The following is a 26772-nucleotide window of genomic DNA, read 5'->3' on the forward strand; positions in this document are numbered from 1 at the left end:
TAATGCAGCTAATGATTAGCGCATTGGTCATATTGAAGGTCTCGCGTTCAGAGAGCCCATGATTACGCGCTTCCACCCGCCTGATTAGTCCGGCGACCTGTTTGGCCTGTCTTTGCAACAGCTGAAGGGTGGCGGTTCTTAGCTAGAAATTTCAGAGAAGTAAAATTATTGACAAGCATTCTGCCATTTATGCTTGTTTGAGAAGGTTCGCAGGTTAATTCGCTGTGAACAAATAAAAACGTCAGTGTTGATGAGGTTGCACCCCAGCCTCCATTTAAGGTGACAGAGTAGCGGTTTGTTTTATGGGGGTTTAAAGTCCCGAAGCGACTCAGGTTATGACAAACGCCGTAGTGAAGGCCTCCGGAAGATTCGACCTCCTATGATTCGTTAACGTGCACTGATATCGCACAGTGTACGGGCCTCTAGAATTGCACCTCCATTGAAATTCAACCCCCGCGGCCGGGATCGAACTTGCGTCTTTCTGGTCCGCAGCCGAACGCAAAAACACTAAGCCACCACGATGGCCTTACAGGGTTTCATGGTTTTAATTAAAGGGACATAGAAATCAAGACCCTCCTGTTTGCACGTCAAAGAAACCATTATGAAACACTTAGTACATAGGGTGACTTAATTTCGCGTGACGCAGCGCCCTAAGCAAACGTTAAGCGAAGGTGATTAGTCAGCCTTCACTACTCCTACAGTATCGCACTTTTGAGACCAACAATCCCTCTCACCATGAAGGAGCAATAAATCCACGAACGAAGCTTCCTGTTGTAGTCTATTCAATGCACCATAAGAAATTTTGCGCCATCCATCGAAACCATTTTTGTACACTCAGCAATGCGCGGCATCATACCCATGCTCATATGATGTTCGTCCAGTAATAAAGCTCAGTGAGCAGCATATGCGACTACTGACGCTTCCAGGAGAGTCGGGAATAACGATTTTTCGCGTTTAGGGCTAACACTGGACAGCAAGGTAAACCTCAGTGAGCTCTCCGTACTATTTCCAAAGGCCTTGAAAAACCAAAAGCGGTGGTCTTCTAGTAGAGCATCTGCCTAGCATTCTGAAGGTGCTGGGTTCGATTCCCAGTCCAGCCGGATACCCGCCGGTTTTCTCATGGCTACAAACTTTCCCTCGGCCAGTTACCCAGCTCACCTGAGGTGAAAATGTGTTGCCAACCTCACTTCCACTGGACGAACTATGGAACTTTGAGGGACCGAAATTCAGCATGTGTAGTAAAACCGATTCTTGTCCCTTTTCGCTACACAAGATAGGATTGAAGACCCATTTCTGCGCATTTCTCCCCAGAGAAGCAGAACACGAGCAAGGGAAAGCTTGTTCTCAGTGTATCACTGGTGATTAACCAGCGCAGAAACCCCACCACATAGATAAATTGTTCTTAGTTTGCCGACACCAATATGCGGCTGCAGTTCGGTTAGTTGGGATTGAACCCGCAAAATCGTGCTCAGCAGTGAAAGCCTCACAGCCAATGTGTGGGAACTGCTAGCAGGAGGGTTTTGTGATGTCACCAAAAGCATAGATAGAAAGTAGTGGTCCGAACAACAGGACCCAGCTGTTGTGGAGCTATTCCTTAGATTCAGCCCCTTTTTCTTCACCTCCAACCTTTCATTTCATTACCACAAAAGATAGCAATGCCCCGGTTGGGAGAAGCCATAGTAAACTAGAGCTAAAGAATCGGCGCTGCCCAAATTGTGTTCACGGTGGTGCTGTGTTCAAGGTTGCCTCTGAAGTGGATGCGCTCATTAATAAGGTAGTCGGTTATGGTGCAGCATGTCAGTAACCATTTTCATGCAGCTGCTGAGTATTTGTCATCTGCGTGTAGCTTATAACTTCATGACCATGTGGCCACAGCAAGTATCCTTGCCTAACAACTCGAAAGCTTGCACGACATCACGAAGGTATTGACTTTTGATTTCTGTCTTTGGGACTAGTTTGGTACAAGTTTTGTCCTTAAGCTTGCGGAATAGATTCTGTTTTATGCTAACGTTAAATTATTTACGCACATTACGCCTGCTGCTGTCACCTGCAACTTTGAGCATTTCTGCCGTCTTTCACTATGCTCTATTAGTATGCTTAATTCACTGATTCGCTGACTGCGCATTGAATTTGGTGACTGCGTGACGATAAATTTTTATGGCGAAAGGACAGATTTTTGTCTAAACATCGTCATGGCACAAGGTTTTGATCGTCTACTGCAGGTAGAATCATTTCGCACCCGATAAGCTGAGTACGTGGTCAGGGGAGAGGTTGCACCAATTGCATCACTGATGGGTACCGGCGGCCCATGGCCCACTATGTCACCACCGCGGTCTAATTGAAGTTACGCTTTATTTTGCGTGCGATACAGTACACAGTACTGTGTTGTACGTAGTTCTGTACGTACTGTACGTACTACAGTGTTTTACTCTTTATTTTCGATCGTATGTTTTGAAATCATATTTCACTGATGTCATTATCGTCACAGGAGGTTAATGCGTAGACCTGCACAATATTCCAATCGTATCTTTTATAAGCTATGAAGCCACGCCTGCTTCTTCCTCGGTAGTCTCGAACTGCTCTTTAACATTGCTCGCAACTTATTTCATTATGCAGGGAGGGAGTAAAATAGCTCCTTAATCTGTTGAAACCGATCTAAGAAATAATCTGGGAACAAAAAGACTGGGCATAAAGGTTTTGTGACTGACTCACAACGCATATCTCAAGGATTCGCTCATGGACACAGAAGCTTGCTTCAGATCGTGGAGCACGAGCGTGCTCCGTCATTTCGGCGTGCCGCCCTCACGCTTTAATCTAGACACACAAAGAGGGTTAAGTAGAACGCCATAAGTAAGAATTCGTAGCGCAAACTAGCGGTCGAAAAACCTTGTTCATGCATTCATACTCCCGATTGAGGTTCACTTTAAGAACAAAACAAAAGCATAAACTAAGCTCCGGAAGGCAAACACTAGTGACCCACCATCGCATCGCTGACATGATTCTGTGAAATATAGGAAAGGTTCTTATATCCAATGCGATGAATATCGATCGGCATTCTCCAAGAGGCGAAGAGCTGAGAGACCGCGTTGGCGGCAGGAAAAGGGCGCCGTGTTTCGAGACTTCTTTCTTCTTTGCTTGCTTCGTTCCCAAGCGCAACGCAAATTTCTCGGTTTATTTCGGCGAATGCTCATGCAGCGATGTAATTTGTTATCACGCCGCCGGATTTTCCTCGCGGCGCCTATGCGTGAACTTTCTTTTCAAAGCATTTCTGAGTCGCTGATAACATATTCTCTGCCTTTCACGTGAAAAAGTTATCTCGCCGGTCCTGAGGGCCCATTCTTCTTTGTCGGGCATTGCTTGAAAACGCGCCGTATATTATTGTTTTTCTGTGGGTGGTGGCCTAATTTTGCGTCATAATAAGCGGGTGCCCCGTGCTCGTAAATACAGATTGGACAACCTTGCTCCTATCTAGCTTGGCGCGTTTGGAAAAGTTTCCGAATGTTATAAACGCTTTTCAAGCTTGCTGCTTGAATGAAAATTGAGCATAAAACCTTCACTCGGTATTCCATGGGGCAAACAGGACTAAGGTGCAGACTGATCCACGAACGGATTCAGCATTCAAACAGAGAAGTCTCTGCAGGACACGCCACGACGAACAGTGTTGGGTGTGGTGCTTGTTCTACCTGTGCAGTTGTTCCCAGAGTAGAACCAGTGATATATATAAAAATAGAAAAAGCGTCATCGCTCGCTTTGCAACATTGTCCTTGTTTTTGCAAAACTTTTAGTGCCAGTTATACAAACATCTCATTAACGAAGGCTATTGGTTGCCCCACCACAAAGCTCATCCGCGCACTTGACAAATTTAACTGATTGTCCTTCTTGTAAAGCAACCAGTTATTAAGGCATTAGGCGTAATAACGATCGTGAGATACGGTGATCATGCAGTCGCTGAAGACGATTGGTGTCAACGGCGCCTACGTTGCTATGCCCCGCAAGCGCTAAACAAGGAAGCGTTTCTGATTCACGTGGTGTAACACAGTGCCATGGAATGCGGGCTGATATTGGTTCTTTTGAAATGTTGTCTAATATGCCCTGCTTGGTTACCAATGTCGGCTACGGGACATTACGCAAACACCTGAAAACTTCCCTCTAAATGCTATGTAGTCTATCTGTGGTACCCCTAGTTTCAGGTGTCCTGCAGTTTTCAAGGTTCAAGGGTCCCCGCAAAATTCACTGCGAGGACAAGTTCCTATCTACAGCGTTACCACTTCTTCAAAGAAGGACCGTTAAGTCAGATTAATGCAAAATTTTTAGGGTCACATAAACGAACACTGTGTTAGCTCTGTCTCCGCAAGGAAAGTGGCTTCCCACCGAGAGATTAATAGTCCGCTCTTTCCAATCACAACACGTGCAGCGCGTGCGTGAACGTTAGCAACCACTACACAACCAGAACACGAAATGAAAATCGGAGCTTCCCCTCAGTGATGTCTGTTTACCGCCATCACATTCGTCTTTATTAGAGCGCACCCAGTACCTTTCATTCGTTGATCGCACGTCCGGCGCTTTTAACCGGCTGTGCTTAATCTTCCTACTATATGCTGACTTTATTCCGTCAAAAGATTTCTGAGAACGATGCGGAGAGTGCACTTGTGTCAGTCAAACGTTCGATGGATGGTTCGGATGCCGGCTGCGTTTCCTGTGTCTTTCCCTTTTACTTCAATTTTAACTTCCGGTCCTCATAAGCCACGACACAACATTCCTGGACAAGAGACAGCAATAAGGGCACCCTTACTTCGCGAAACAAGTCCTCAAAATTTTTCAAATTGGGCGAGAATTCTTCATGCAGAATGCTGCAGCGATAAACTAGTGTGTGCTGCGAAGCCTAGCGTCGATCATCAAAACAAAACGCCGACGTTATGAAGACAAGAAAGACAGCATACTTTGGACACACCACGGGAGCAGGAAGCGTAGCGAAAGTGTTTTTTTTTCTCCGCTGACCACGATGTCACGACACGCGTTTGTTATTGTTTCGAATAGGACAAGGGCTCTCCGGATACCGTAATGCGTTGTGCCCATGGGGTGATCCCCCGGTTAAGAGGCGAAAGGAGCAAGCTGGCGCCTGATTAATGGAGCGAGGCCTGACGGCTTGTCCCGCGTGAAGCAATGGATCCCCCTCGTGCGCTGCGGCCTTCCCGCGGCTTGACGAATGACGTGCACGAACTTGCACGCCGCCTTGCGCCCTGGCCCCATTCAGCCTGTTGGTTCACAGCCCCACCGCTTGAAGGTCTTAACCTTCACCTTTTGTCGTCCAAGCTCGCATCTTCTGCGAAATTTTGTGTTAGATAATACATCTGTGTATGCATCCCTACGTGCGGTGGCTAAGATGAATTACGGGGGAAAGCACTGACCCGGTCGCCTGCTTTACAACCACCAAGGATGTGGCAATCCTCATCTTTCTTAAGAAGGATTCTAATGACGACGGCCGTTTTTTTATTTTTAATGAGACAGCATTAGAGTTGACATCAGGAGCAAAATCCGTTGCTCAGTGTCAGGAATTCGCTGATTAGACGAGAAAGGTCACGTTACCTTGGACGCTATCACAACCTGTCCACTGTGGCGGGAGGCAATCTGGCCACCGGTTGGTGAGCAACCTGCATACCTCGGCAGGTGCCAGTTAAATTGATGATTGGTCGAGAGAGTTCATGGGACCTTGTGACGTCACAATCAACCCGTTTGGCCGTGGGCAACGCAGTTTCTAGACAGAAACCTCGGAAAAATAAAAAAAATGTGATAAATTCAAATGTTGGGACCATCACGGTATAGTGGATATGTACTAGTGCAGCTAGAGGTCTGAATATGGAAGGTGAGGGGCCGACAACTGCAAAGAAACTGACGTAAACACACACAAAATTTGCAACAAAGGCTGCAATAAATATGAAATTTAATGCTATGAGATTCCACTCCTAAGGGAACTTAAGCGTCCCCAGTATTTTTTTGTTATTGTGTTTCTGTGTCTATGTGTGTCAGTTATAACAACCAGTGACTGCATCAGTTTGACACTGCTGAACAAAGCTATTGTAAAAATGGGCGCCCTTATTCCCTCCTGATAACCGCCTCTCCATCACGACGCCAAGCGTGGTTGAGCCTCCGCGTGCTTAGTCTATGCTTTCGGCAACAGTTCCTATACCTCTCCTCTTCTCATAGCTTCTTCGAAACGCGAAATGCTCCCCACCAGTAGAGGCCGACGGCTTCATGAGACGGTACTGCGGCTTTCCTCCCTCAAAATCTGCTGCTCCCCTGAACCCTAAGCTCGATCGATCTCGAGCGCCACAGTGCTACGCACCGCGCATTTCCTCTCCCCATGATTAGGCTTCAGAGGAAGAGCGACTTAAGTGCTTTATCTGAAGCCCGCTGCTACTATTAAAAGGAAAGAAAAGTGCGAGCCTGGCTCTTTTTTTTTTCAATGTTGCAAACTCAGTTCACTACTTGAGCATTTTGATAGCTGAGAGTGCCTTTTACGCTGAGTTTTTCATATAAACTAAACATGAAAATACGGTCGCGCCTGTTTTCTGTATTTTACTCAGATAATTGAACTGGAGTACTAAAACGACCAACTTCAAACGCAAGTGGTGTTCAGGACTTGTGAAGGACTCTGGTTACTGGTTGTCCCTGAAGGGCTGGACATCCAGCAGTGCTATTTACCCTGCTGATGGCGGTTGTGACGACTGCGATAATTGCAACTGTAAACCGGTATTCCTTTTGTTTCTAAGCAGAAAGTACTACTACTCACCACGACTTCTCAGAACCACATCATTCTTCATTCGTCTCGAATTCAAGTTCATGTTCTCTGACGAAAGGAAAGCATTTCGGCTTCAGAGTCACATGCTTAATACATCGAAGGGTTAGGAGAAAGTCAGCGAAGGATACATTGTATGACTATTACGGCAGGCTGTGCGGAGAGCATAAAAGGTGACTAATTACCGGTATAAAACAAGGAAGCATAAAACTTTCATAAATCAACAACCAGTGCGAGTAACTAGGTTTTGTTTACAGATGCGTATCGTACTCTAACTGACGTTGTTTTCCTCTATTCTTCTTTCTACAGCATTCTGTCTTTTTCTTCGTCGGTCAGGTTGGTGAACGTGCCTTTGAAAGTGTTTGCAGCACGGCGCATGCCAGTGAATAAGGAGGCATGATATATTCGCGCATGCTCTGCTCGTGCTTGTAGTAAACTTCCGAACATGGCGCGTGGAAACAACTCTGCCGCCGAAGCTAAAGCGTAAACAGGGCCGCTGTTGTTTACGCCCGAGCTATACGCATTCCGCGCACAGAAGATGCGGCAGCGGAGCAGCTCCTGTGTTGTCGCCGGCGGCAGCTGCAGCAGCTTCTTTCTGCTTGGAAGACCGATCAACATGGCTTCCCGTCCACATATCACCCTCAGGCCGGTTTCGTTGCTGTCGCTTTTCCTTTCTCTGCGCAAACTATGCGTGTCCTGGACAGTTCTTTTTAGGCACTGCCTCCGCTTTGCCTGCAGTCAGCGCAGCGACCTTGACGAAGCCGGGAGTTCTGTTTGCCTGCCAGATTTTTACGACAGTGGTATGTGCACCAGCTGCACGACCGGTCAGAGCTCGCGCTTGTTCGCGGTACTTCTGTTTCGCCCTAGTAAATGATTTCATAGACGCTGCCTCTGGCGTCCCGGCCACGGCTGCCGCCTGCGGAACAGAAGCCGCTTTTACGGCGTGTTTTTGTGAAACATTGAAAAGGGTACTGCAGGTACGTATGGTGCTGAATTTGGCGATAAAGTATAACTATTCCTGAAGAAAACGCTTACTATTTCGCTTTGACAGCTAAAACCCGCTATGTGTTTTGTGCATGAGCTCAGAAAGGGTTCGCGTTCCTTTTTATGTAGAAGGATTTGCACATACACTACCATCTAAAAAATATTTCTTACGTCTGATACGTTTTATGTCTATTAAGTGTTTACTCTGTGTGGCTATATGTGCACCTGTAGGAGGAAGGAGCCTACCCGTATTAACTCGGCTCACTTGAGTTGTTCAGTAACTGTTTCCCACTACCCAGTTTTAAAAGAAGAACTGCATGCCACTATGGAGGCACTAACCCTCCTTTGTATAGTTCCCAGAGTTGGCCTAACACTTCTGGAATTATTAATGCCATAATGTATGTCACTTTTGTAGAGACGAGAGCAACACTTGCATACTGGACACCTCTTATAGGGCGGTACTTGTTGGAGTAAACATTGCGTTTCTCTCTCAAGATTGGTTCCATGGACTGACAAAGATTAAATTCAGGCAGCGGAATGTTTGGTCTTTAGTTTTGTGGAGTTTAACGCCTCAAAACAATTCAGGCTACGAGGGACGCCACTGGGGTTTTTTACCGTGCACCGACATCGCACAGCACCCGGGCCTCTATAATTTCCCCTCCATCGAAATTCGACCACAGTGGCCGAGGTCGAACCCGTGTCTTTCGCAGCGGAATGTAGATATAGTGATAAATATATCTCGCAGCAAAAACGTGAAGTATGTTTCTGAATATTGGCCACCACAACGAGCGCTGATTTCGGCTGAATAAAAGTTTTAAGGATAGTTTTTGCCAAAGACGGGAACCTTCGGGGAGGATAGCACGCATGCAGTCTTTGACAAAGTTTCTTTAGTCAATAAAAAACAAAAAGAAACCTATTAAAGTGACATCGCTCTGGTAGTTTTCAGTGAAAATATTTCGTCACCATTTCCGGGTTCTCAGAAAAGGAAATGAATATGATCTCGCCAGCTGCACTATTGATGCGTCCTTGTTTACAACGTGTAAGCACAGTTTTCACATTCTCAATGCCTTCTTTTAGTCTGATGGTCGGAATAATAGACCTACTATGTATCATGCAGTACCATAGTACTACATGGCATATTTTCGTGTCGCCATCCGACTAAAACGATGAGTCTAAAGTATTACATGGTTGCCATTCCATGATCATGAGCCATGAAATGAATTCCTGTGAATTCTGTTGTAAAAAAGAAGCAATCTTAAGCGAGTGTGCTGAGACCTTTCTGTGGTAGATATGATCCTTGGTGTTTGGTTGTTTTTTTGCGGGCCTTACAGTACACTCTTGACCAATAGATGAATTTCCTTACTTCTTATTCAGCGATATTCTCGCATAGTGGCTTCCAGTTTAGCGACAGGATGAGTATCGAAAAATTTTTGCTGTTAGCTGGGTGGAAGGGCTGCTTAAGCTCCAAATAGCAGCAAATTTCGGCATCATAGACTGGAGAATCGCGCTTGCTAAACAGCCTCATTTTCAGGAACATGCAATAATATACGTTGCCGTCAAAATAATCTCGCCTGTCAACAGTCGCTTACTATATAGGCTGGGATCTTTTACGGTTATCTTGAAAGCATTGTGTTGTGTAACCTGCGCGCGAGATTTATGAGGAAAGAAACTCTGTGGTCACTGTCTGCTAAATCATCATTGAATGTATATAAAATATTTTTTAGAAATACGTGAAAAAATTCACCTTTATCTCCGTTCGCGGCATGTTTTTTTTAAACCTACGCGCAGTGTTACATGAGAAGGCGTGAGGTGTGCGGAGGTCATGATTTATGGAAATCATTTCCTCTTCTCTCATGTGTCACACGGAGTAGCTGATGCAGCGAACGATTGCAAGCTAGTTCTCTAGTAGCCAGCAACAACCTGAACCTTAACCTGAACTGTCCCGTGAAGACATATATGCAGAGAACCAAGTACAGTAGCTGAACAGGTGCCGTCTAGTTCGCTCTTCAGTGCGCACTTGCACAGTGTGCACGCACTTTCGAACATCGTGAGCACGGCCATATACTAACTGTTCATTTGACGAGCCAGTTTGTGGAAGCGAAGAATTTTTATTGAAGAGTGCCGTGAACAAGTTCGTTGTCACGCGTTTAGTGTGCATCTTCTGTGTTTATCAGTGAACCTCAGTGAGGCGGTATTACTGAAATCATTTCAGCAGCTACGACAACTCCTTGTACAGTGCAACTATGTGAACATCTGTTTAAACAGTACTAAACTTTGCACCAAAAGGGCTGTATTGCAATACCAGGTAAATACGCAGGCCGAAAAAAGAGGCACAAAATCTAGGATGCGTAATTTGCTATATTTTTTTCTATCGTCAATGTTTGCCCAAGTTACTTACAAAATGTCGATCGAGTGGCAGTCGCTCATCCTCTGTGTCTTTCTGAATCACGCTGAGCGCAGATTTCACGCTTGAATTTACGCCATCGACGTGCTTGACGTCACGCCCGTTTATCGTGCTGCGCGACGGCACTTCCGCGAAAACTCGTGCAGCTCGCTAACAGCGCCAGCAACCGCCAAGGCACGTAGGCGGCTAAAGCTTTGCGCAGCCCGATCAGGAGGCCTCTCAGCCCGAAAGGATTTTCCAGCTTCTCGCGCTCCCTTCTTTGCGGCTTTGCAGCGGGCGACACCGGGGTGGAATCCTAATCGCCTTTTTAGTCCCCCTCACCCTCACTGCCTCATTCGACGCCCAATGGCTTCGCGCTCGAGTGCGCCTCTTTGTCAGCACCACGGCGGAGACGTGCATCGCATAGACGCTCGCTCTTTGTGAGAGCGTGCGTGCGTGCGTGTGTCCACAATGGCGTGAACGGCTGGAATTCTGCGCGATTTTCACGCGTTGCACATCAGTGGCTACGGTCCGCATGGCGCGAGGTAGCACGAATGTGACAGGACCCGCGCACAGCACGGTATACAGATACAGACGTCGTCGCGGGAAGGCTGTCATTTATCCCATGAGTTCTTGTACAGCGCAGAAGAGTGAGCTGAGAATTCCGCCGGGAATGCGTTTGGCGGAGTGCTTTCAGTATAGCTTAAAAATGCCATATGGGCTTCCACAGTTCCAGCTTGCCTCATCCGCAATTGATCAAGTCCCTTAATCCAGGTCTGCCAGTGTGATAGTCCCGCTTTAATTGTTAGGGAGTAATTCGGTAGAATCTGAAATATCAAACACTTTAAAACAGCAAATCCAAGTATGGATATGCTAAATTTCGTAGAACTTTAGAACTCTCTGAGGGAAGTATTCTCGAATCAAACCTTTGTCAAAAATCTTGTGGCTGAGTTGTGCAAGAGCTTTCTCAGCGCGTTTCGACACCAAGCATTTGAATGAAGCTTTTCCTGATTATTCTACGACGCTTGCGTCACCATTTATTCAAGGTAATAGAATTTCAAAGCTAATTCAGATGTGCACAGTGCATTGTGATTGAAGAAATGAAAATATATGCAACTAATGAAACTACAGTTGAAGGCACAATGTAGTAATGATAACCAGCTCTTTTATGGGAGGCCATCTGATTGTAATTCAACTTCATTAACATAACTCCGAAACATGGTAGGCAACAGCAAAAATGTTTTGGCGACGCAAAGGTTAAGGTAAATGTGCTGCCTTGGTTAAAAATCTTCATTCCACAGAGGTTGCTTCTGAGCAATGTAGGCGAGCAGTTACGGTACACCCGTAATTGCCAAAGTTCGAATTTGGAAGGCGGCTGTGGTGCTCATGCGTTTGCACTCTGCCGAGCCTAAGGGGTTTCGTAATTAACTGACTATCTGGCTCAAAAATCAAACTCGGTGGTTTAAACCTCTCACCAAGTCCGCAAATGAAATTGACCGTCAAAGGAGGGTTGAGGGTGAAAGATTTTAGGTGATACTGTCGGCCTTACTAAAGGCTTAAAATTCATCTGTTATTTACGAAACATTGAGCGAACTAAGCTACTTTTTCATTTTGTCTCAACAGCTTCTTCCTTCTCTGCAGTTTTTCCTACCTTGTAGTAAAATAGGCTATGCGCCGCACCCCTTTCCGACGGCGATGCAAGTGGAGGCTTCTGGGAGCCCTTTGAAACTCAGTCGCTTGGTAGCGGCCGCTTACAGGAAATAGCTTCAACACCCAGCCGGCGAAGCCACCCAGGCCACCGCGCTACCCTCGGTTCAAGGGAACACAAATGGAGCGACGACAGGGTGATTCCAGCCATGAGCAAGATGGCGCAGAGAAGATTTTGTAGAAACGATGTCTCCCTCGACAAGAATGTCTGCGAGAATTACAGTGCGAAGTACGCAGCAACATACCGCCCTTTTCTGTGCCAGAGACATCCATCGATAACCTGCCATCCAAACAGGAAAGTTACCTCTGCGTTCCTTAACGCCCCCGTACTGGGAGCGATCAAAGACTATTGGGTTTCTCACCGAAGGAAGGTTTTCGTCATTACATCATAGACCTCGGAGCGGGCTTGAAAGATTGAGCACAATAAACAAACTTAGCGCCACCAGTGCCCAATTCCATCTCCGTCAGCACAAAGCCGCTGTAGTTGGCTTCAGCTGCAACGCACACATCATTATCTTTGACTCCTCTCTTCCTATATTCATAAAGCCTGCAGCCAACAGTGTTACAAAAATGCAAGCCCAGAGTCTCAGCAGCTGAAAGTGCGAGAGGTTGATCTTCAAGGTAGACTGCATTCCACTGCACACCGAGGTACAGTACTTTCGGCACTCAGTCCGGCTTTTCGTCCCAAAACCAGTTCAAAACCACAAGTGCATGAGATTCCAGCAATAACTACATCGTGTGCCCAAGATAGCCGAAGTCACACACAGGCAAAATTTGAAGCATGTTTTTTTCTTCTCGAAATGAGCGAAATATACCTAAACGCAAGCCGAGAAAAACACAACAATTTGTTACGCAGGCAACATTTAATGTTTTTTTTTTTTTTAAATGAGCGGCTAGAAGGCTCCTGGACTAAGGGCCTCTTTTCTGTGAGTGTCTGGATTATTCTACATTAAATAAAGCCTTAATCTGAAAGCTTTAGAAGCGTCACGCTTGTAAGGAATATGAGGCGTTTAAGACACCTCATGTGAAGCCCTCACCGGAGGGCCCTCGAAATATCTGAAATAAAGCAAAATAAAAAGTGCCATCTCTCATAAAATTTGCGCACTGGCTGGACGGAAGTCGCATCACCAGAGCGGAAGTGGCGTTACTTCCGGTAATCACAACAACAGCTTATGGTGCTATCACATTGTCAACACATAAGGTAATTGTTCCGGCGTATTTCTTTTTCTTCTCCTCTTCCGCGTAAATAATTTGGACCCGCAGACCACGTTCAAAGTTTTGCTCTGGCCGATTGCGTGCCGGCTGACGAGACAATAAATTTTACAAGCAGATGTCACCGCTTTCAGGCGCTTTTATACTGATTTTAATGGCACCAACAACCTCAACTGAAAATACTAAGTTTATTTGATGTAGAGTAGCGCGAAACAGTGTAAGCCATTCTCCTAAAGGTTTTACAGAAAATTACAGGGTCATATGTCAGCCCTCAAAAAGCTATTCGCATTTAATTTTCGGACATTCGTAGGAGCTTTTAGCTTCAGGGATATTGCTAAAATGCCATTCATGATCTGAAAGAACCGTCGCTTTGTCATTTCGCTGCTCTGTGGCTTCTGGGGGATAGCCGGGTGGATTGGTGGTGGGTGGAAGCTTTTTGATGAATGAAGGTGGGCTAGCGGATGGCGTCTGGAGGTTCGTAGCTTAGAGGTAAGTTTTTACCGGCGTGTGGCCAAGGGTTCATTTGCTCCGGAGGTGATCCGCTCCAATCCGCTGAGGGCATTGGGGTATGAAGGCTTCACGCACATGCACAGACAAGGCTATTCATCGAAAAGAAGACTATACTGCAAATATACTATAAAAAATAGACAAAATTTGCTGCCCCGCGAGAAATATCGAAAGCGTTGCTTTCGCTATGACACTTTCTAAACATTAAAATCATTTACATGATCTACGTGGCTTTATACATTTCTTTTTAAGAGCATGTCGCATCACCTTCAGCGAAAGTGGAGACAGGCAACTTCGACTGGGGCGCTCTCATTATACGCGGCATTCAGTCCACATCAGCTAGCCTCGGGCATCGATCCAGTGAGAGTGAGGGCGAGTGAAGTGGAATGGCGCGCACTGCATAAGAGCTTTCCGCGCAGGGCCGCACACGAGCCGACACCCATGCAGGAAACGGAAGTGCTCCCACTTTCGAGATCGGAATCGACACCCTATACACGGATATCTCATTCCAGCACAATACATACTCTAAAGTATCAAAAACGGCTCTCACGGCACTTGCAGAAATGAGTTTACTGTCCCTGTCTGCCGTCTCTACACCTTTCGAGCAGTTTTTGAGATGCGTTTCTCGCCGTCAGTAAGTCGGAAGCTGTTGAACGATGGAAACGAGATTGGCTTCCTTCTTTTTATTATTTATACTTTGCGTTGCAGTCAGTGCCTTGCCTCCTCCCCGCCTCCTTTTTTTTTCTAGCCAGACGCTCCCACCCCTTCTGTCAGACTGCCTTGTGCGGTCGCTACCTGCGAAGCCCTGAAGCTGCAGACAGCAGAGCGGACAACTTTGTATTGACTGTTTGATGCAACGACAGATATTGTATACAAGCTGTGATTTTTCCCACGAATTGCCTTGGTTTGGTTGCTATCGTGTCAGTGTTTTGTGACAGGTGACATCCGCGACTCATGAACCGGCTAGTGTCAGACAATACGCGAACAGGCAGTCGTATTTCAATTCATTTCAGTTATGTTCAATTTGTTTATTTTTCAAAGCGGGTGCAAAGAAACTCTGAATGGTCCCCTGGGCAAAAAGTTGCACTCAGTCGAAGATAATCCGGCCAGCGCACTGTAAACACGAATACACCTATATGAGAGTAAAAAAGAGAGTAAGCTGTCCCCTTGTGCAATATCTTCATTAAAGGTTGTGCGCTAGAGAACCACTTTACTCCCTTTTAACTCTTTTCAGTTTAGAGTGCGGGACAGCGAAAAGCTTCTACCCGTTCAAAGCGCGTCGGTACTTGAAGACACGGGGGATGATCGAGCCCCGCATCTCCTTCCTGATATGCGGGAGATGGGGAGATGAAAGGTTCGATACCCAGGAACGCCAAGTACCTACATGCTTTCGTAACGGTAAAAGCTGTCCGCAGCCCCAGTACTCGGCTTCTCTAGAGTGACATGCCAAAAAAATAGGTCTTGGGCCCTACGTCGAGCTGAATGTTACTCATGGCGCTGTTTCGCTAAGTTGCCTTTGCGGCCTTAAAATCGCATCATTATCATCATAATGAAGGAAAAAGGTTTAAGGATTGTTAAGAAAAAACGTCAGGGCTCCTGAGATATTCTGAAAAGTGCGCAGGCCTAATTTTTTTTTTTTGTTGCACCGCAGTAGATGCAGGCAAGCCGTTAAATCAGGGAGGGCGTAAATAATAGCGCACGAATTAAGAGAGGTTCTACACAATTTGAATATGCACGTAATTTAAATTAATCCTTACGTTTACGGCGATTATGCTGAATAGAACCAAGCGTGAACTTCCCACTGACTGTGGAAGGAACGGCTGACTAAGGGCAAACTCTTCCCTGCCAGCAAACTCTGTCTTTCCTTCACCCAGGTCACCATTTTGACTTTGTGACCGGACTCAGAACAATCCGTCGTTTGAGCAGAAACAGTACAGAGAAGCAGTGGTAGTACATTGAGTGCCTGGCTACCTTTTGATATCCACTCTGTATGGCTACTGAGGCGCAGAAGATGTAGTTCCGGGCCACGATTGCACTTAGTCTGCCGTGACCACAGCCGTGACCACAGCCGTGATCACTGCCATGAAAAGGTCTGAACCCTTCCCCAAAAAAGAGGTCATTTCGAAACTGATAAAACGCTATTCTTTTGCTCTGCCCGCGTTAGCTTTTTATCGCTATGAACGTAGCACGGAGTGAAGGCTGACGACGGGTAAAGGTTAAGCACAGAAAGGGACCGCAGTGCGCAGCTCACATTAAAGATCGCCAAGCAACTGCACCCATTGCTGTCCATGGAACCGTTCCATCTGGCGTTTTCTTTTTTTTTTTGCGACAAAGTACAGGCGTTCCGTCATCGCGTGAGATGAGATTCCTATTAGGTTTAGTAACTTCTGCGCTGGCTGTAGTTGCTTTTCTGCAGCCGTTGAACGTTTTGAGCCCGCTGTATAGATCTGCCGGTTCCTGGGACCGCTGACGAATCGCCGTTCCGATTGTAGGTACGCCCTCCAGATTGTATTTTGGTCTCTTTAGCGGCTTCGCCCTTGTTTACGGTCTCGAAACCTTTCATTTCAGGGTACCCGTGACTCGGTGCAGCTTTGACTGATGCGGGTTATACTTACGTCCTTAGGCAGGCTGATGGTTTAACGGGTGGGAGGTGGCCGCCTGCGTGAGCATGACTTGGGCGAGTGTTTGTTTACTGAGCCCCGACCGAGTGGTTACCGAAACTGAGGACGCAGGTAAAAGCAGAGTTAGTAACGCTAGCGTAAAGAAAAAGTTTGGTAGCGGCGAAGTGCTTGAAGAAAAATGATGTCAAGGGCGTGTAAGACAACTTTGATGGCTTGAATAAACTTGCAAAACGTTTGCTAAATTGCAGCTATTACTGTCGGTAAAAATGCTGAGAGAAACTCAGCTGTGCATAAAAAAAAACGTCCTTTTCTTTAGTTTTCGACTATACTCAATCATGTCAGTTCATTGGCGGCTGGTTTTTAAAGCGTGATTACTTCGAAACATCTGGCGAAGAGCGCGCATTGAAGTACACCAATGACAGTTTAATGTGATTAAGTACGCAAGTTTCCCACAGACGCAAGCATTGCGCTGAACTTATGAGTACAGAAGCTATCAAGCTAGCATAAAAAGATAAATCCACAAATACCGGAATCTACGCTCTAGACAGCTAATGCATTTAGATAATGCGTTAAGAGAAGGCACATCGTTTCGAGCCTGGAGTTATGTGTGCAACACATCAGCGCATGCCTACACTCAGAGCACAGCATAGATAATACTAAGTTAGTGGCGATGTACATTATTAGAATAAAAATAAAGCTGGCGTTCGGATTCTATTGTGGCAGAAAAATGTCGTGTTTTTTTTTTTTATTCTGAGCAAAGGAAACGGCACAGTATCTGCCTCATATCTCGGTGGACATCTCAACCGCGCCTTGAGGGAACGGGTAAATAAGGGAGTGAAAGAAGAAGGGAAGAAAGAAGCGCCGTAGGGGAGGACTCCGGAAAAGTTTCGACCAACTGGGCATCTTTAACTTCCACTCACATCGCACAGCATACGGGCGTCTTTTGCGTTTCAACGGGCGCGTTTCGACGGAGGCGCCTACTAGCCACTCTAATCGCAAATGAGAACGCTACACGTCCTTTTCAAGTTCTCAAGTTAAAGTCTTTGTTGGCAGTTTTGTGTGAATACATCATTTTTCCTGTTCATTTTCCTGGAATTGTATTAGTGACATTCACTTTTATTGGAAAATGTACGTAAAAAGTTTTGAGAGCATGAGGCTTGCTCATATATTGCTCTCGTACAAACTCGAGGTGTGTACCATCTGCGCAAATGATATCTTAAGGAGCATTCCGTGTGTTAGAATTAATTCCACAGCATGTGCCAAGGTATGGGCACCACGCTGCCAGCAAATAAAGCTAATCTTCCGGAAGAAACCCCAGACGGAGCGTTTCGCTACTGAGTGGACGGAAATAGGAGAGCATTTAGGACACTTATAAAGCCCGATTCGGGATTATATCAGATGAGAAATAATTTAAAAAATGCCCCACGAGCCTTGACAGACTGAGTAGGTACTTTCGCTTTTTTCGCGAAGTGATGCCTGGCCCTGAGATTTTCCTAGAAGCAATAAAATGCAATACCGTGATCTGAAAGGAACGCGTATGCAATCATGTTTTTTCTTTTTTTGTAAGGCGACATCAAAAATCGCCTGAAAAAATCGGTACCGAACTACAGCAGAGATTGAGGGGCTGTCACATATAAGGATAATTTCCGATCAGGATATTAAAATACAGAGGGCAAGAGTAAGACGAACAGGAGATGGTTCGAGCACATGCACCGTGGCACAATGAGACTGCGGAATCAAGGGTGCTGAAAAAAAAAGAAAATTTTCTGCTCTTCTGGTTTCAGCTCTTTCATTGACTGCTTGTGCTCAAGTGATTGCCGAAACCAATGCAATTGTCTAAATATTTGATAGTTGAAACTTAATAAGCCGTGCTATGAGAGCAAATGAAGGTAGATACCAAAATAAAAACATAAATAACGATCCAAAGTACTTTTTCTCAAAGGCAGAAAAAATATCATGACTAGACAAAAACATGAAATTTGACTGCTTTGAGGACACATTCTTAAAGCACCATGTTTGGGTTGCTAGAAAAAGCGTAAAATGTTGCTTTGAATTGCTTTTCAAAGCTATTTTGTTGTTTCATTTGGTTGTCTTAGAATACTCATGTACATTTTCAGCAGTACCTTGACCCTTCTGAGTCGCGCATGACTGCATTACCATTCATTAAGCAGCTGCTGTTCTCTCAATGTCCAGGTTCCTTTTAACGATTGAGTCAGCTGGTTTTAGCGGACAAAAGGGTCACTTGTAAGCTTTCTCGCAGACATGGCTGAAATAGTTTGCACAATAGCCATGATCAAGGTAGCGAAGATGCCCTTTGAGAAATGCTCCAGTTGGATGGGTCTCTGCATTACGCAGTGTGCCATAAATCTTTCGAAACCTCGACTCCGTTTCCTCGGGTGCCATTTTCGTTTCGTACACGACGTGAGTTAAGAGTTTCTTGGTATAACAATGCCCAGCGAGGTAAAAGTTTATATTGCAACACCACAGACATATAGGAACCCATAGAAGCAGGCAGACTTCAGAAGTTAGGGTGCCGTGTCTTAATTCTGATGCCCTGGCCGTATGCGCGTGGTCGATACGTATTTTTAAGCGCTGTGAGTTTCTTGACGGCACTTCGTTGTCGTCGATGTCGTCATGCAGCCTCCTCTACATACTTTCATGGTAAAGTTTGCGCAATTAACCAGCATCTCCAGCATTGAAAAAACCGCGTGGTCGCTGCCGCAGTGCAGCTGTTGGCGAACACCGTTCTACTTGCATAACTGAGTGAAACTGTTGCCATCGCTTTGCTTGAGCCTCCGAACTTTTTCCTGAAGTCGTCCTCTAGACTTGTCTATTCCCTTCCAGAGTCCTTTGCCTGCTATACGGTACGCTGTGACAGTCCAGAAAGAATCAGAGTGGAAATAAATTTAAATGAAAATGAAATGAGCTTGCAATAAAAACCGCAACATACGTTGCACCTTCATATCAGTGTGAATTTTTCGCACAGTGATGTTTACCAGAACTACTAAGAAATCATGTAACGTTAATATAGCCTAAGCTGCCTTGGATAGCTTATATGGTTTATTGGGGTTTAACGCCATAAAGCGACTGAGGCTATGATATGTTTGAGATTAAGCTGAAAAGGGTTGTAAGGAATTGTAATAAGAACTAAACGAAAAAGTACGCACACCTCTATCTAAAAAGCAACCAATGTAAAAAAAACGTGTGTAGTGTGTGAAAGTGTGTTTTGTGCTACCGTGATAGAGCAAAGAATAGCGGACACGTGCCGTGAAGTAAAGCGTACTGCTCAAAACACACGGAAAGATTGTTCAAAATAAACCACTCAAAAAGCCTGTGGCGCACGTCTTCGAGGTAATGGACAGTGGAGTAGAAAAACACTAAATATTACTAAAGCTGAAAAAGAAAAGATGTGATAAAGAGCAGGAACAGGAAAGTAGGAAGTCTACGAAAATTTTGTGACAGCAGGAGTGGGCAGGAGGAGTCTACTGTGAGGAAGTGTGAAGAATGCACAAGGAACACAGTGACCACTACCATACACTCCAGAACGGTCCTGTTGTGTGTTCACTTTCGTTGTGGTGCTGGACTTCTATTTTCGGTTTTCCATATCATCGTTTAGTTCACTCTGGTTTTCATGCTTCTTCTCTGCCTGAATCTGAAAGCACTCTGCGAATCTTGGTTGAATTCTGAACAAACGTCCATCCATGGCAGAACGTTCTTCCCGCAAGTGGGATCCAGGCTGGCTCCGTATTCCGTATTTCCAGGTTTCAGTATTTTTCCTTTTGTTCAAAGGTTTGCATCCTGCTGCGTTCAGGGAAAGGACATTTGCTGCTTGTGCGTGCAGCCGGTCGTGTTTTCTTGTCGTGGCTGAAGGCTTATTCTGGGAATGAGCATGCATACGCAGTCAAACTCGACCTTCATTCGACGTCACAAACTTGGGGTAGCACATGAAAGACATGTCGAATTCGCAAGAATTTTTTTTGTAGTTGCCCTGAGTTACGCGTAACTTCTGCTTTATATATATTGTTTTGAGCAATGTACAGATCTGAAAAAAAAAAATCTGCATTTCGCTTGTAGATACTAGAAAAGCAGAGAAAAAAGCGCGAAGGAGGCTTTAACGGGATGTGAAACTTATGCAGATGCATTTACCGTTTCGGCGCACCGTCTATTGCACCTGCTTATGGAATACAGCCGGTGAGGAGAGAGAAGACGTAAGAAGTCCTTGCTGGGGCACCGCAATTGAGGGGGACAGCAAAATGTGATCTCAGCTATGTCTCTTCGCTTTAGACCTTTGCAAAAATTTTTTCATTCTTAGAAAGAGTGGAGAGTAAGACTAAAGCCAAGTGCTCTATGAATTTGGAAATAAATAAATATTTTTTTACGTATCAACTGCCGCAAAACGTATCCAAGTCAACCCATTTCTGAACGCTGCCGTATAAGACAGTACCCGTTCGGAGTGGCACCTTTAAAAGCACCCGATCCATTTACAACGCGCTATTCGTAATCACGAGGAAAGCCAGTCTGACTCAGATAGAAGGAAGATTCACAGATAAAGTTCCGTCTCACGAAAAAGCTGTGGTCAATAGAAATAAAGTCGTGTTAGCCATCATCAATAGCGAATGAGGCGGAAATGCTATTTGTACTTCATCCAGTGAGACACACCAGTAAAGAGCAATAGTATCGGCCTTTAAATAAATACAGCGCGTCAATGCAGATCAGGTGAGCTCGGTTCAGCTCAGTGCTCTACCCGTATTAGCACTCCGTGTAATCGCTCTTATCAGGACCCAAATAAGCCGGTGCAAGGTACAAGCTTGGTTAGGCTCGTAGGGTAATGCCTTCTTTATGGAGGTTCACTCCTGCTTACTCTGAGTCTAGAACTGATCCCTATCGTTCTTTAGTGGCTGCTATTGCTGGCGGACCTTATTTGATGGTGCAGCTTCGGTGGCTTGTTTCCTTTTCTAAAGAGGATGCAGTAGGGCTTAGAAGGTATCTAAAGGAGTCGTTCCGGTCCCTAGAGAAAATGGTGCGTTGCACATGCAGCCTCACTGCGCAAATTTCTTTAAATAATTGCTGGCTTATGGCGTAAACGTTTGTTGCCTTCGTTCTTTTGTTCGTTCGTTAAGCATTTAATTTTACATTTACAAAGGCATCAAAACAAATAAAATCATTACCTTCGATATATGCCAGCTAATGCACCCACAATAAAAATTCGATGTCAATTTTTTTAGTACGGCTAAAATTCAAGGATTTAATATATCATTGGTTGTGGGAAGGGTAGTGGGTGACACGGCTGAAACTTGGCAGTGGATACTACATTGTCTGCTACGGCAGTCAGCACACGGTAGTTGCAATGTCGCTGACGAAAGCCAATCGCGAACCAATGGGCCGTCCTTAATCTTGAAATCGGAAAGAATCATCTCATCATAAATCTGGATGGTTCGTCAGGGTTCAATTCTCTCTTTCATTCTTGTTTTGAGCGCAACATTATTTGTTAAAGTTATCAAAACTTCCTTGAGAGGAAGGCTGTGGTGCCCTTAAAATCATATTCTCCTTTCTGAAGCCCTCTGGCAAAGCTCTCATTCTGCAAGTGCCATACAACACCTATTCCAGCTTTACTACGAAAAAATTAGTTGCTAAACTAGGCTGCGGCTTAGTTAAAACATTCGGCTACATCGATCTTGCTTTAACTAAGCCGTGTCGTTGTTTAAAAAGTAGCTTTATTTCTGTGTTCACAACGACATCCATTTTTCTCCACTTCCTTTCTTCTTCCTTCTCCTTCTTTCTTTGTCTTGTTTTTTTTTTGTCATCCTTGATTACCATCGCTTTTGTCTGCTTTTCCTTTTTTTTCTATCTTCCTTCTTGCCTTGCCTCGGCTTGGCGCCTATTCGCTTGGATCAGTGCGAAAACCTACACCGAGCTTGAGTAATACGACGGTTATTGGTAAATTCCCAATAACGGCGCTAGCCGTAGAAACTCACAGGATGGTTAAGAGTGTTCGGAAGCAAATGGTCCAGCGCCAGAGGAACCGAAACGTAGAGGAGATGGAGTTGGGAAACGACATTATGTTTCCTACCTGATACAGGATACCTGATACAGCATCACCTAGCGGGAAATAGAAATTTTGAGAGAACTGGTAACAGCAAAATTAAAGTGGCCTGAAAGCGACTCATAGCCTGAGTCACTTTTCGACGCTAATTTTCATAAATCAACAAGCCTAAAATCGCGTGTTTGCTTTCATTCCGTGGCGCAATAGAACAGCGCTGAATTTTAACGCACACGAGAACAGTTCCGATCAGTTTTATGAAAATGGATGTTATTTTAAAGAGAAACAAGAAATAACAACAAATACGGCATTTATCACTTACTTGAGGATGGGTTTCTTTTGGTTGCATATTGAAGTTCATTGGACCTAAATCACCGTCTAAACACTGCGCTCAAAATGACTTATTTATTCTCGTTTTATCTAAATCGACAATTACCAGCATATAAGTCATTTACCATTTTTCTTGAATGTGTGTCACCTTTTAGATTCGTTCTGAGACACTGTTCAGCGAAAACCATGTCACTTGATGGTACTTCTGGGCATCGTCTGCGGCCGTCTCCACGGGGTGTGGTCTGGGAAAGCGCAGTCGGGAAACTTCAACGAGAGTATCGGCTGCTTGGGCAAAACTACGGAAGCGAGGTAGCTCTTGAAAACCACACCCGATCCCATACCGAGCAGATGTAGCATGACGGGATGTCCAAACTGTACCTCTTCTTTCATTGTTATCTCGGCTTACGATTCAGTCGCTTAACTTCGGACTGGGCGGCTCGAAGTGCAAGCTCCTATCGTCTAAGTTGGTTCGTCTGAAGTACTGCGGCTCCAGCTGCAAAGTCTTCGTGTCTAAGTCACTTCCCCTGGGCTTCTGCACCCCGAACCAAAGAGTATTCTCTCTCATATTGCTTTTCTGCTGCCTCCATGTCACAAAAAAAAACAGTTTGTTTTAGGAGGCTAGGAGTTCTCTCCCTCGATCACGAGCACATTGTATCTCTATGGTTTCGGAAGGTCTTGCTTTCTCCATGAAACTTCAGGACCAATCATGCGAGGTGCCACACAACCTGGCATGTTGGGCGAGTTGGACGCTGTTGATCTTAAGAACGTTTGTGTCACCGTCTTCGTTTCAAAGAACATGTGTGTGGTCTTTTTTTGAACTCGCTGAAAAGCTGCACACGCTCACGCGCTGATTGGTCTGCCGTCACGAGCGACGTCATTCCATGGAGACAAATCAGCGTGCTCTGCTGCGCGTTGCCAAAGTACACCCGTCTTGATGTAGGTGCTGTCCATCTCAGACCTGAAAGTTCAGCAGTAGCTCGCCTACAGGGCTACAGCGGCTGCAAGATTCAATAAACTGCCAGAATCGGAGGAGCGACCACACATTTCAGTGGCAATTTAAATGTTGTCATCATCATCATCAGATGCCGCCACATACGTAGAACTAAGAAAATAGCTAAGGATGGCTAATGAATTGAAAAAATACGTTTACTCTCCGAAAATCTGACACCGTATTGGAGGAGCTATCAATAGTAATCAGAAAATCTTGTGAAAATATTGAAGCGCACAAGTGGAAATATCAGAACCCTGCCCTGTTGGCGTATGCTCAAGCACGCCTCCCCTCAGATGAGGTTATGCGCATGGAAGATGTTGGTCCGTCCTATACTGGAATACGCATGTGAAGCATGGCATCAATATACCAAAACTTTAACTTTGGAGCTCGAACAAGTCCAGCGACGTGCTTTGCGTTTTGTGTACTAATGCTACAGCACGAAAGAATCCGTTAACCCACTTTACACACGAGCCGACTTGCCTCTCCTTGAGATTAGAAGGGAACAGAAGCGGCTGCACCTGTTATATGACATTATGAATGACACGGTACATGTTGACAAACAGCATTGCATACAGGATGACTTAACCCGAAGAACCCGTCATACATAGCAAATGTGTGACAGAGGTGAAATTTTTGAAGGAGTGCTTCAGGCTTTCATTCTTTCTATCTGCAGCAAGACACTGGAACAGACTCTCAGAAAATGTCGTTAAAGCCTTAAATCGCGAACAATTTCGGTCCCGCCTTGAAGAAATGTACAATATTACAAGCTAATACTGTCGCGGTTTATGTTGTCATTGTAATAAATCTGGTTGCCATCTTTGAGCGTGTGCCGATTGCTGTTGCTTAGAACAGCACACGTGTTATGATGAACGGCTTTATGCACTTTGCTTTGTAGTTGTTTGTTTCAGTGCCCGCCCCTATATGGGTCCGAACTAGGACCGATAGTATGGACAAATAAATAAAAAAAAACTTTCCCGATCTAGAGAAGGCTCGCCACGTCATCTAGCATAACAGCCCTGCGGTGTACTGCTTCTTGGCGCAGCCTAGGTACTACATTCATGCTTGTCAAACTTTTACAATTAACTCGCGCTTGACCACAAGCATGGCTTGGGGTTTGGGAATTCGCCTGGCATGTGGGAGGGGCGGGGTTCACGGCACACTGCCGCCGTACACTGCGCATGTTTAGGCGTTCGGCCCTGGCGCTTTGCTTATTTGGTGTGAAATGCTTAGTAAATAGGTCGTCGAACTCACCTCGTGTAGAAAGAAGTACCTTGTGCTATGGCGGTCTTTGTGCAAAACGTACCCTTTAGCCATAAAAATCCCGCATCATCGTAAACCAAAGCTTTTTTATGGATGGTGGCTGCTTCGTGAGAGTCAGTCTTTTATTGATGGAAAGCGTAAAATAACGAAACGAGCGACAATGACCAAATCGCTGTTTGGCCTAAGAAAATGGTTGGCGTAAATACCGTGCAGTGATGCGCGCTTTGAGAATTTCGACTCCATGACATTGATGTTGGTGAGTTGTACAACTGACGAATGACAGCACTAGAAGCACAATTTTTCGCATCAGTACTACAGGTAAGCAAGACACGGCGTTGTCATGCGGATTACGCAGGAAACAAGCTGAAAACATTCTCACCGTAGCATGAGTTCAAGCTGGTACAGCTTCCCCTGTTTTGAGTTCTTTTATTTATTTATTTATTTATTTATTTATTTATTTATTTATTTATTTATTTATTTATTTATTTATTTATTTATTTATTTATTTATTTATTTATATATATTTATTTATTTATGTATTTATTTGTTTATTTATTTATTTATTCCCAGTCCTTTCCAGGACTAAGGTAGGAGTGGAAACATTGCATGCATAGTGACAGAAATACCAAGAGAAACTGGTACAAACAAACAAACAAACAAACAAACAAACCCGTAACAAAATATGCTTGCTAAGTACTACAGAAATAATCATAAAGCAGAGACGAAAACTCATCCCGAGATTCCACAGACACCACGTCATCAGGTAGCCGATTCCAGTCGTGTGCGCTCAGCGGAAAGAAGGAATATTTAAAGCAATCTTTAGCAGCATGGAATTCTTTGACATATCGAGTGTGTTTATTACGAGATGTACACTCCTCTTTATAACATTGTTTATCAATCACAAAAGTTTCGTTCATAATGTTATAAAAGAGACACAGACGTTCATGTTTTCGTCGAACGGAAAGGAGCGGTAAGTTGGCTTTACGGTACAAAGGAGATATTCTTTCCTCCTAAAGCGGGAGAATCGGGAGAATCTGAAACGTGATGCGTGCCTCTGAACATGCTCCAGTTCCTGCACTAACGTTTTGCTTTTCGGGTCACACACCTCGCAATGCGTACTCCAGCAAAGGGCGCGCTTACGTTTTATATGCAATTAGTTTTGTTTCACTTGAAGCAAACTTTAGTGTCCTCCTGAGGTAGCCTAACTTCTTATTAGCTTTACGAACAATGGACATGACGTGTTGCCTCCAATTAAGGTTCGACGTAATAGTCACCCCTAGGTAACGAAATTCATTTGTGCGTCGGAGCGTGTTTCCTTGTACGGAGTACCCAAACTCTAGTGGTTGACATTTGTGCGATATAGTCATGCATGTTTATTTAATGGAGTTTAAAGACATTTTCTACAATTTACACCAGTCATTTATTTAATACAGGTATCGATTTAGTCTAATTTGGTCATCTACTGTCTGAATCCTAATAAAAATGATGAAGTCGTCTGCAAATAATCTTAATTTAATTGATCTGTCCGTCATAAGATCATTAATATACAATAGGAACAATAAAGGTCCCAGCACTGACCCTTACTGTACCCCTGATCTTATTTTGCGTGTTTTGGATATAGTTCCTTCGATGGATACGAACTGTCGGCGATCACTCAAGAAGCTTTCAATCCATTGTACCAGTGAATCATTTTTAAGAACATGCCTCATCTTCGAGATAAGTTTTCGGTGGTTTACTTTGCAGAAAGCGTTCATTGAATCGATAAATATAATTGTTCTCATAAGCTTGGATTCCCGCGTTATGCTTTGGGTACGAACAAAATACTGCGGCGCCTAATGATCATTATGCGGCGGCAATGGTTTAGCATGATGGCGCTTCCTTGCTTTTGTTGCTCCTTTCTCTTATTGATTTTCATTTTTGTTCATTCGCGCTCATTGTATT

The sequence above is a fragment of the Amblyomma mixtum genome, chromosome 5 (assembly GCF_055824585.1).
Source record: "Amblyomma mixtum isolate Tamu chromosome 5, ASM5582458v1, whole genome shotgun sequence".
NCBI lineage: Eukaryota > Metazoa > Arthropoda > Arachnida > Ixodida > Ixodidae > Amblyomma > Amblyomma mixtum.